The sequence below is a fragment of the Panicum virgatum genome, chromosome 6K (assembly GCF_016808335.1).
Source record: "Panicum virgatum strain AP13 chromosome 6K, P.virgatum_v5, whole genome shotgun sequence".
Classification (NCBI taxonomy): Eukaryota; Viridiplantae; Streptophyta; class Magnoliopsida; order Poales; family Poaceae; genus Panicum; species Panicum virgatum.
This window is the reverse complement of record NC_053141.1, coordinates 28,460,514-28,471,525: the sequence shown is the minus strand read 5'-3', so window position 1 is coordinate 28,471,525 and position 11,012 is coordinate 28,460,514. Positions and strand designations below refer to the sequence as shown.

The window sequence follows — 11,012 nt, the reverse complement described above, 5'->3', positions numbered from 1 at the left end:
GCTATTAGTATCAAACCAGTCACACCGAAAGAGAACCACTGTTCGGCAATTGCTCAAATCTGAGTTATACTGCAACTCAATTATTTCCTTCAGCTACCCATAAAAATTAATATAATCTTCATCATGTGAACCCTCAGCCATTACTCCACTGTTTTGTGTTCTTCTATTTTTTTTTTGCGGTTAGCAGTGTGGTATCGAACACCATCAACAAGACATCCTGAAAATATTTGAACTCGCAGCTCACATGACAATGCACATAGGCCATCAGGTACATCTTTTCCCTCCAAAAAACGCAGTTTTGCAATCTGTACAACCAAATATCCAAAATTAGGAGGTGCAAAGAAACCTGCTTCTTAAACCAAATACCAAGTATCGACTGAGTTAATAATGCTTAATTGAAACTCACATACTTCTTAAACCAAGAGGAAAACTGCTTCTCAATGATTTTTTTCAACATCAAGAATTCCTTGGTTCTCTAACTCTTTCCTGTGTATCCTGCAAACCATAGTTAATTCAAATATTAGCGCTAATAAATAATATTAATAGGCTATATAAAAAAGAAAAAGTATAGAAGGGATGACATACTCCATAAAAGGCTCCACCTCATGACAATTATTTAGCACATACCAAACCATTTTGTCATAGTCATGTTCGAGATATGTGATAGTACAGGCTCCAAGTAAATCAACTCCATATTGGAAAACAGATAGATCACCCTGATGCAAATCAGCACGCTCTCTATTCCTGCCCTCCCGATTGTGTCGTGTGTCAACATCATCAAAGTACCTCGAGCAAGCAGTCAAGCACTCTTTAGCTACATATGCTTCCGCAATGGATCCTTTAGGTCTTGCCATGTTTCTTACAAAACGCTTCAAGGTGTACAACCTTCTTTCTATTGGGTACATCCACCCATATTGTACAGGACCTCTAAGGAATGTTTCATCAGGTAAATGAACAGCCAAGTGCAACATGACATCAAAGAAAGGAGGAGGAAGTATTTTCTCAAGCTTGCAGAGAATGATCGGGATTTTGGCTTTTAATCTATGCAAAACATCTACCTTTAGCATTTTTGCACATAATTGCTGAAAGAAGTTACCTAATTATGCAAGTGCTTCATATATGTCCTTAGGCATGATTCCTCTTATAGCAATAGGAAAATCCTTTGGAGAAGGATATGGCAATCGTGTGTTTTTACTTTTTAGTCCTTGGAGGTTGCATCCATCAGCAGTAATGTGTGTAGCTAAGTTAGAAGCATATCCATCAGGGAATTTGACACTTATAAAATCACAAAAAGTAAGCTTCCGGTCTTTCTTCATCGTGTAAGGAGCATGCGGAACACTGTACTCTTCTCCATCATGCTTCAAGTGTAGATTTTTTCTTATGCCCATGTCCTCCAAATCAAGCATAGCATTGATAGAATCCTTTGACTTCCCAACAATGCCGAGAAATGTACCTAGAATATACCCACAATTGTTCTTTTCAATGTGCATTATATCGAGATTATGTTGCAACTTTAAACTTGTCCAATACGGCAAATCAAACAAAATTGACCTTCGCTTCCAACATTGACCATCCTCTACCCGCTTTCTCTTTTTGTTCTGAGGATGCTCTCCTGGTCTAACATCCTTGACTCTCTCCAATTGCTGCATTAACTTCAATTGCTTGTCGCGTTATTCGATCTGACCATCAAAATATGCTTTCCTCCTCCATGGATGGTCCATTGGAAGGAAACGTCGATGGCCAATATAACATATTTTACTCCTTAATCTTTTAGAGCAAGGATTTTTGTCACAACGCACACAAGCATAGTAACCTCCTGTGACTCTACCAGACAAAGTGCTCAATGCTGGATAATCATGAATGCAACATATAACCGCAACATGTAAATCAAACTTTTTTCCATTAGATGCATCGAAAGTGCTAACACCTTTCCAAAGTACTAGCAACTCTTCAAGTAGTGGCTCCAGAAAGACATCAGTATCCTTTCCTGGACATTCAGGACCAGATGATGAGTAGGGCCATCATGAAGTTGGATTGCTCCATACATACGCATGCGGGAAAGTCGTAAGGCACAAGAAATACTGGCCACATGCTGTACGTGAAGTTCATTTTCCCAAATGGATTGAAACCATCTGTAGCAAGGCCAAGTCTGATGTTCCTAGCATCTCGAGCAAACCACTCATATTTTCTATCAAAGTCTTTCCAAGCCTCGCCATCAGCTGGATGGCTAAGCTCATTCTCCACCGGTTTCCTCTTCACCTTGTGCCACTTTACCTCCTCTGCTATCTTTTTGGAAGCATCCTCTTGAGACTTGCAATCAGTGAGAAATGATGCAATACCTTCTGAGGAATCTTGGTTTTCCCATCTTTATCTTTCCATCTTGATTCACCACATACCAGGCATTTGTCTTTTTTAGCATGTTCCTTACGGAACAAAACACAATTTTTTGGGCACACATGGATTGAATCATATCCGGGACCCATTGCACGAAGAAGGTTCTTTGCTTCACAATATGAAACTGGAAGAGAGCAATCCGGAAATGCTGACGATGACATCTTCAGTATAGTAGTGAATGCAACATTGCTTATTCGGTAAAATTACTTGATACGAAGTAACATCACCACAAATGAAAATCTTGAATAAGCTGCACCAGGGTAAAGTTCCTTCTTCATCTCTTCTAATATTTTTTGCAAACATGGATTCACTGCCACCACCTCCATCTTGTTGTTCAGCTGTATACAACTCCTCCACCATGTCATGAATCCAATGATCATCATCATCGAGGCCTTCCTCACATTCATGCCAACATCCTCATTGAAACCAATAGGTTCATCCAAATTCCCTACATTATCATTTATTTCAGCATCTGATGGTTCACCATGATGTATCCACTTATCATCTGTGCTACACATTCCATGAATATATAGGAGGTCTTGGACAAGTCCTCTATGCCCAAAAACTTGGTTCAAACATTGACGACATGTACAAATTATTTCTTCGTCATCACCAAACCTCTCTGAAACAAATTTCATGAACTCACTAACCCCATCCTGATGTGCCTTGCTAAATAGCCTACTATTGATCCAACCTTTGTCCATCTTCGCAACATTGAAATAACAAAATTATTGCAGTGGACCAACATAAACCAAAATCAGTAAAATGATCAATTTCATCCATCTACTGTCACCCATTTCGATTAATTCAGTTTTGGCAAGCAAACATCATAACTGACAACCATAAATTATTCCCCTTTGCATTGCTCAATCTGCTAGCTACTGCTAATTGCATAATAAAGCACTCGCCATTCAATAAAATATTCTAGTGGAACAAACTGAGCTGGGCAGTGGGCACACTTTTCAGATTGAATGATGTTCAATTGAGATGAAACTAGAGTGGAACACAAACACTGATAGCTATTGCTTCAAATCAACTCAGGTGTAACTTCAGCTTAAAATACAACTAAATTGGGCATCCTTGCAAGCATCATTCTCAAAACAAGAAATTCTGTATCTAAAGATCAAAAGTAAGACTAGCTCTGCATGACTTCACCTACATGGCTATGTTGACGGCCATTATTTCACATTTTGACCGTCAACTACTCGGGAATAAAATGAGCTTTACACTATGTTCCATTCATATTTTGCTTAATTCTAATAAGTTCCACAAGTTTTGGATGAGTTTTGATTTCAGGTGATCATGTACCAAAAATAGGCGAAGTTGGGCACAAACCCAGGCTGACCGGCCTATCCTAGGCCGGCCGGCCTAGCACCCCTGAGGAGTGTGCCACGTCTTCAATCCAGAGGCAAAGTAACACACCCACAATGCCTCCGAGTCGTGGATTGGATGTCAGTTTGATCGAATGGACCGAAAAGCATTGACATGGATCAAAGGACCCACAAGACAGTGTCAAATCAAGCATAAGTCGGTGAAGCACCTCCTTGGAACAATCACAAGCGTCCACGTACGACGTCGGTGCAACGGAGGGCCGAGGGGCGCCGGAGGGAGGCCGGCCGTCCTACCTCAGGCCGGTCGTCCCAGTAACTGCCTGCGTCAAGACCAAGCAACTGTCACCGACCCCAGGAATGAATCAGGAGCGTCCAGGAGAAGGTGATGGCCAAACCGCCATGTTCCTAGGCCGGCCGGCTCCACTTGGCAGCCGCTCATATCCAGGCTTCTCGTGGAAGTTAAGCCTACCGACCTCAGCTGCTTACAACTGACGCCAACCATTTTACCGACCCTGGAAGGCTATAAATAGGACACCATCCATCACTTGTACACACACCAAGGAGTTCTCTTCTCACTTTTACTTTCTAGAGTAGGTTAGGTAGTTGGGATTTAGAGCCGAGTCGAGCTTGTCTCGGGATTCTGGAGTCGTCATCGGAAGTCGGGTATAAGCTCTTGTATCTTTTTCTTTGACATTTATCAATATAGTTATCTTCTTTATCCTTTCGAGTCAGCTTTACCTTCCGCATTACTTATCTTCTCAAGTTATCTTACTTGTGTGCGGAAGTAAGTTCCTTTAGCTTAGGCTTTGTATCTCTCTTGTTTATCGGGATCTTACTTTATGGGTTTTCTCGCCCGGACTAGGGAACTCAAGTTAGGTCCTTAGGTTGAGGGGGATTTCTCTTGTTCGCGACAAGAGAAATCCTAACACCGAGTACGGACGTGGTGTCCGAGCTTAGTGTTAGCTAGAAAGTGTGTTCCACTTCACGGTACCGTTGTGGTAGGCGGCAGGTGGTGATAGCCCTGTCTGTCCCATGTAGTCCACCATGTTCGGGTGCTTTCATAGCAGTAGTGCCGACTGCCGTTGGACTCCCTTCTCACCCCAGTCTGAGTCCTTCCCTGAGGCCGCCGAAGGAAGCTCTAGGTTCCCGATAACTAGTTAGAAGCAAGGTTTAATCTAGAGTGGCTAGCTCGATAGGTTAGAAGTGTTTTAGGAGTCTTACTCGCTCGTTGTCCTCTCAGCTACTTACCTTTCTAAGGATTAGAGTCTCCTGTGTCAGACGGTCTTCGTTGGCCATTATCTTATCTTATCTATGAGGCTTACCCCCACTAAGTTAGTCGGTCGATATCTCTAGTAAAGTTTGTCATTCGATTCTTCGATACTATTTACCATAGTGCTTCCCTGTGGAAAATTACGATACCCTGGAATACTCCAAGGTGAAGTGCTACAGCGGTGATTCTGTGCGCTTGCGGAATCCATATCCTATTGAGCATAAGAAACACCAACAAGCATTTCTAGCGCCGTTGCCGGGGAAGCAATTGGCTAAAGATATCGTCGAATAGTTTAACAAAATTTACTAATTTATCACCACTAATTTTAGCGGGATTACCATTGCTCTCGGTATCTTTGTGATTTCTGCAGAGCAGTGCAGGACCAGATTCGATCTACCATATCACTTCAACTCAGATCCAGAAGAATTGGGTGAATTGTTTGACGCATAGTCGTCCTACCAGAAGAAACTTTCTAGGATCAAGGTTTGACAACACCAGCTTCAATACCCATGGCTCAGAAGACACTCCGTCAACTCTCAGCCCCGTCCAATAGCCATACCCCTACTGGACTGACCAATGACCAAGGCATTGATGGCTTTGAGATAAAGACTGGTCTTGTCAACATGATCCAAGCAAGTCCCTTCTGCAGAAAGGCATCAGAGGATGCCAACGCTCACCTTTAGAATTTTCTAGAAGTGAGTAGCGTAATCAACCCAAGAGGCACAACGATGGATAATGTTCGTCTTTGACTGTTCCCCTTCTCTTTGCTTGGGAGAGCAAAGACGTAGTTTTACACCTTCAAGGAAGAATTCGACACTTCGGATGCGTGCGCCAATGCTTTTCTGATCAAGTACTTTCCGGTGGACAAAACCAATGCCCTTCGAAACAGGATTACCAGTTTTCAACAACTCCAGGATGAAATAGTCCTGGAAGCTTGGGAACGTCTTAATAAATACATTGCAGCATGCCCACATCATGGCATGGAAGAATGGCTCATCATTCAGAACTTCTTCCATGGCTTAAACCAGCGATCGCAAGATCACATGGACACAGCAGTGGGAGGAGCATTCCTCTCCCTCGATGTTGCAAGAGCTAGAGTGCTCATCGACAAGGTTGCTTCCAACCAGAGTTGGAAGGAAGATAGGCAGCCAGCCCATGCAAAAGGGATACATGGAATCGACAGTGTCGATAGGCAGGTAGCCAAGATGGATCTTCTCATGAAAGAGCTAGAATCTCGACACCAGGAGGTTAACCAGACTGAGTTTCGGATGACATGTGAGAAATGTGGCAATACTGGACACTCAGGCAAATTTTGCCCATTCACTCAAGAGGACCAGAAATCCATTGGGAACGACACTCCCGATGACACAGACTGCCATCCTCAGCAAGGTTGGAATTCTAAGCCCGACCTCCCCTTCGGCCGACAGCAAGGGCAGCTATCCGGGAAACCGGAAGTGAACCCGAAAGAAAGCGTGAATGCGGTAGTTGTACGGGCAAGACAATCCGCATAGACACCACATTTTCTGCAGGATGTAGGAACACAGCGGAAGACCGTAATCGCTAGGAATACCGATGCTGAAGATGGGGTGCTGGAGGTGGCCGAAGAATCCAACACCATTGCTACCCAGGAAGACCCCGTGGAACCCCCTAGAACTTCACGGGACTGTCACGATACAACCGCCTTACCATTTCTAGAGCGGAAAAGGAGGCCGGTGGCCGACGAGCAATTCGGCAAGTTCGTCGAGGTAATTAAGAAGCTTTATGGCAACATACCACTTCTTGATACTTTGCAGGTTCCCATGTATGCCAAGTATCTCAAGGATATCCTTGGCAACAAGAGGGTCCTGCCAACCACCAAGGTGGTGCAGCATACAGATGAGTGTAGCACAGCTATACTCAACCCTCTCCTGGAGAAGAAGAAAAAACTAGGATGCCCCACCATCACATGTTCCATCGGAGCTCAACACTTTAAGCACGCTCTTTGCGATTTGCGAGCAAGCATCAGCGTCATGCTAAAGGTAATATATGATAAACTTAACCATCATGCGCTTGCTCCTACTGTCATGTGTTTGCAGCTAGCAGACCAATCGGTTCGTCATCTCGCGGGGATCGCCAAAGATATTTCGGTGAAAATACGGAATTTCTTTGTCCCCATTGACTTCGTCATTCTTGATATGGAAGTCGACACCAAGATTCCTCTCATATTGGGGAGGCCATTCTTGAGTATGACAACCGCACACATTGATGCGGGAGCTGGAGTAATCCAACTCAACATCAATGGGCATAAGGAGAGATTCGGCTTCAGACCGAAGGATGAACAATGCTCACAGATCAAAAGTTTCAACCGGAAGGAATCTGTGAAAGAGCTGGAGAAGCCATATACCCCATCCAACTATACCCTCATCGAATTCGTGGAGAATCTTCAAACTCGAGAGGAGATCAAGGTGTATAACCAACGAAATGCGAAGCGAAATGTCCAACGTAAGAAATTTCTGGAATTTGAGAAGAAAGAGATCGAAGTAACTCTGCCTACAGTGGAAGAAAGTGTCGCCACCGTCTCCATTAGGTGACGACAACCGAACCCAAGGTATGGATAGTCTCTCTCAGGACGAGAAACTCGAGCCCTTGCCATGAGGTACGTGGTAGTTATCCATTCCTGCATTGGCATATAGGATAGTTTATCTTTTTGCATAAGTTTTCCCTTTAACATTATGGCATGTTTAAATTATCGCAAATACATTCTTTCAACTCTACATTGCCTACAAAAAAAAATCGGCCAAGATGGCAGACCTACTGAGCTTCATTCAAGCTTGGGGGGATGCCAATGTATCCAGGTAAGTCATCCATCCTATCCTTTCATCTTGTGTCCTTAAAAAAATAGTTCGAGTCTTTCAAAAATTCAAAAAAAAAGTAAAATAAAATAAAAACAAAAACAAAATAAATTAAAGAAAAAAATGTGTTTCATGCTTTGAGTAAAACTTCCAACACATATGTGTGGAAATCCGTGTAAGCTCTTATTATGGAGATGATGAATAGTTGCTCTATCCATGCTTTGTAAGTATCTCGTGTACAACCTTTTTACTCTCCTAGTACTTGAAATGTTGGCTCATGAAAATATCACTAAAATTCTAGTTTGAGTGGGAGCATGAGCTTGATTTCCAAGTCTAAGTTGTTGTGAGATTTGAGATAGCCCGAACCGGAATAAAATTGCATGCTCTAGTAGGGAACCTCTCGGAATTTCTTTAAAAATCAAACATGGTAAAGATTTCTCTTTTGGTTTACATGTCCTACCCAGAGCCATAATGTTCTATCATATGAACCGATTTAAGCCATCTTGAGTTATCTTGAGCTTTGCCGAATGGTGAGTCCATTTGAGGAAGGTACTTGTCATCTACCGATCTTTCTCCTTTGCGTACCTATTGTTTGCTAGCCTCAAATGTGAGGCATGTCGATTACCTACTCCGGGTATTGATATCCACCTTCGCCAGACAATTTCCCTCACAACAAAACCCAAAATCTCCACTCTGAGTCTATCCATCTCGAATTGTCTATCCAAGCAATGCTCCCTTCCAATAACTCTATCCTCATGGAGTATGGGTCATCTTCCTTAAAAAAACTGAAGCAAAAAAAAGAAACAAGACCCATGCCTCCACTCAAGAGTGTTGAAAAAAGGAGCTCAAATAAAAAGACCAGAGATGTTCCAAGTGTGAGTCCATTTCCCCCCTCTCCCCTGAAAATTTTACCTTCCATAAGATCGGGATTTGATTAAGTACCAACCTCTTGCGAACCACTCTTCGGCTTGGCAACACAGGTAACCAAGGTATGCTACACTCTTCCTACCCAAAACTCCACATATCAGCATTAGAGTAGGAGGAAGATGGTCAAATTTGCCGACCATGGTGAGGATCATACACCTTGAGCGATTTGAGAGCACCATTGGGGAATCTTAAACCATTTTTGAAAACTTGCAAAACTCCAAGATAGGAACCTGAACAAGAAGTAGGAAACATTCCGGTGGTGGTTGTTCAGTCTCTCAACCGCTCAAGACGAGGGATGAAATGCAAGTAAGCCCCATCTCCAGAAATTAAGGTATGAGCCAACTTATCCAAAGTACATATGGGTTAGAGTAAATTGTTGTGCATAAGGTATCTGCAGGTATGAACATCGATGCAACTCCTAATCCACCGAGCCTCAGTTTGAGCTTTGCTCGAGGACGAGCAAAAGGTTAAGCTTGGGGGATGTTGACGGCCATTATTTCACATTTTGACCGTCATCTACTCGGGAATAAAATGAGCTTTACACTATATTCCATTCATATTTTGCTTAATTCTAATAAGTTCCACAAGTTTTGGATGAGTTTTAATTTTAGGTGATCATGTACCAAAAACAGGCGAAGTTGTTCACCCGACCGGCCTATCCTAGGCCGGCCGGCCTGGCACCCCTGAGGAGTGTGCCACAGCTTCAATCCAGAGGCAAAGTAACACACCCACAATGCCTCTAAGTCGTGGATTGGATGTTGATTTGATCGAATGGACCGAAAGCCATTGACATGGATCAAAGGACCCACAAGACAGTGTCAAATCAAGCATAAGTTGGGGAAGCACCTCCTTGGAACAATCACAAGCGTCCACATACGACATTGGTGCAACAGAGGGCCGAGGGGCGCTGGAGGGAGGCCGGCCGGCCTACCCCAGGCCGGCCGGCCCAGTAACTGCCTACGTCAAGACCAAGCAACTATCACCGACCCCAGGAATGAATCAGGAGCGTCCAGGAGAAGGCGGTGGCCAAACCGCCACAATCCTAGGCCGGCCAGCCCCACTTGGCAGCCGCTCATCTCCAGGTTTCGTGTGGAAGTTAAGCCTACCGACCTCAGCTACTTACAACTGACGCCAACCATTTTACCGACCCTGGAAGGCTATAAATAGGACCCCATCCATCACTTGTACATACACCAAGGAGTTCTCTTCTCACTTTTACTTTCTAGAGTAGGTTAGGTAGTTGGGAGTTAGAGTCAAGTCGAGCTTGTCTCGGGATTCCGGAGTCGTCATCGGAAGTCGGGTATAAGCTCTTGTATCTTTTCCTTTGACATTTATCAATATAGTTATCTTCTTTACCTTTTTGAGTCAGCTTTACCTTCCGCATTACTTATCTTCTCAAGTTATCTTACTTGTGTGCGGAAGTAAGTTCCTTTAGCTTAGGCTTTGTATCTCTCTTGTTTATCGGGATCTTACTTTATGGGTTTTCTCGCCCGGACTAGGGAACTCAAGTTAGGCCCTTAGGTTGAGGGGGATTTCTCTTGTTCGCGACAAGAGAAATCCTAACACCGAGTACGGACGTGGTGTTCGAGCTTAGTGTTAGCTAGAAAGTGTGTTCCACTTCACGGTACCGTTGTGGTAGGCGGCAGGTGGTGATAGCCCTGTCTGTCCCTTGTAGTCCACCATGTTCGGGTGTTTTCATAGCAGTAGTGCCGACTGCCGTTGGACTCCCTTCTCACCCCAGTCTGAGTCCTTCCCTGAGGCTGGCGAAGGAAGCTCTAGGTTCCCGATAACTAGTTAGAAGCAAGGTTTAATCTAGAGTGGCTAGCTTGATAGGTTAGAAGTGTTTTAGGAGTCTTACTCGCTCGTTGTCCTCCCAGCTACTTACCTCTCTAAGGATTAGAGTCTCCTGTGTCAGACGGTCTTCGTTGGCCATTATCTTATCTTATCTATGAGGCTTACCCCCACTAAGTTAGTCGGTCGATATCTCTAGTATAGTTTGTCATTCGATTCTTCGATACTCTTTACCGTAGTGTTTCCCTGAGGAAAATTACGATACCCTGGAATACTCCAAGGTGAAGTGCTACAACGGTGATTCTGTGCGCTTGCGGAATCCATATCCTATTGAGCATAAGAAACACCAACAGGCTACACCTACAGTGAACCACTTCAAGCATATAGAAAATCAACATGAGCTTGCAGATGGTTAACTCTGTGCAATAATTTGCATACAAAAAATCAACATAAGCACAACCTCTGTGC

General features: G+C 43.7%; 1 non-coding gene across 1 annotated transcript; it reads right to left on the bottom strand.

The window, feature by feature from the left end:
* Positions 1–5,870: 5,870 nt before the first annotated feature.
* LOC120639391 lies at positions 5,871–5,977 on the bottom strand. The gene has a single exon (XR_005661394.1). It is a non-coding gene; the product is annotated as a small nucleolar RNA R71 (small nucleolar RNA).
* Between the last annotated feature and the right edge of the window lie 5,035 nt (positions 5,978–11,012).